Consider the following 1358-nt stretch of genomic DNA (forward strand, 5'->3'; position numbering starts at 1 on the left):
TTGGAATTAAAAGATGTTCCTTGCGGTCCTCGAAACAAGTCCTAAGAAGTCCATTACCTAAGACACGATGCAAGACTGAGTAAGATGTGAGATTTAGTAGGAGGCAAGGAATGAGAACATCTGCCAGCTCCAGTGTGGCATGCTCAGTGTCCACAAAGGAGTTCAAGTTACCAGGGAGCTTGCATCTTTCTCATAAGGTCAGCTCAAATTTTAAATTTAAAGAACTGGGCCGCCCTGTCTTATAACCCCTGGAAAGGAGGAGTATGTACTGGATCCCACCAGATCCTTCACAGCCCGGGTTAGGGGCACACATGATAAAAACAGGAAAAACACCTCTGAAGGGTAGTGATGTTTAGGTAAGAGTGTTACCTAAACATTTAACCTCTCCCTGAAATACTGAGAGAACACATCCCTTCCCTCCTACCACACACCCGAACATCCATCTCTATGATAAGGGAAATTATTAAAAAAGCAGCTTAGTACCTTTTAACGAAAGTTTCAATTCTTCCAAATACCCCAACAACAACCCCAACACATTCTAATGGGCAAAGACCATCTACAGCAGCTACAACCTCCTGAAGCTGAGGCCTGGTTTTCACTCGACTCATTTGAGCACCATTTTGGACGTTCGACCTTCTCCATCTTTTTAATTCTCAGAAGGGAAACAACCAGGATTCTATTTATTTGAAGATAAGAAGAGACAGCATTTATTGAACAGCTTTTCACGCTCAGTTTAAGAACACAAGCAGAGACAAGATTTACAGCACTCGGGGAAAATCTTATAATAGGACCACTTGACTTTTTTTATTTCTTCTTCAGGTGTTGGTTTTTTTTTCTTCTTCTGCCCTTAAAATCAACAAAAGCAAGAAATTTCTATCAGGAAAGGCAACAGCTTAAAAAATAAGCAACCATAAAGCTAAACTGCCAGAAAAGTCAATGAAACTAATAAACAAACTAACAAACTAACAAAAATAAACATATCTGGCCTTACTTTATAACCCTTAGCAACTTATTTTACATAAAGCTTTCTCAAACCACTCCTTTCAAACCATACATAATAAATCAGATTATAAACACACCCACAAGCCTTATGGGAAGCCACAGGGACCTCGACCAAACCCAAAACACGTCTCAGTTGAAGGACTGCGCATCAAACAGCTTCAGCTTACGCAGAGGTCTGGTGCCCATCTGATCCACACAAGAGCTTCTGGGCTGGTCACGAGAGGACCCAAACCTGCATCTGACAGGCAGCAGCTCACCCCGCTCTAGAAAGAGGTGTTGGTTAAATCCACTGTGCGGGTCTTCCTTTGTTACCGGTTATCAACCTGATTGATACTAAACCACACTTCCTTAGCAAC

The sequence above is a fragment of the Buceros rhinoceros genome, unplaced genomic scaffold (assembly GCF_000710305.1).
Source record: "Buceros rhinoceros silvestris isolate BGI_N320 unplaced genomic scaffold, ASM71030v1 scaffold16961, whole genome shotgun sequence".
Taxonomy (NCBI): domain Eukaryota; kingdom Metazoa; phylum Chordata; class Aves; order Bucerotiformes; family Bucerotidae; genus Buceros; species Buceros rhinoceros.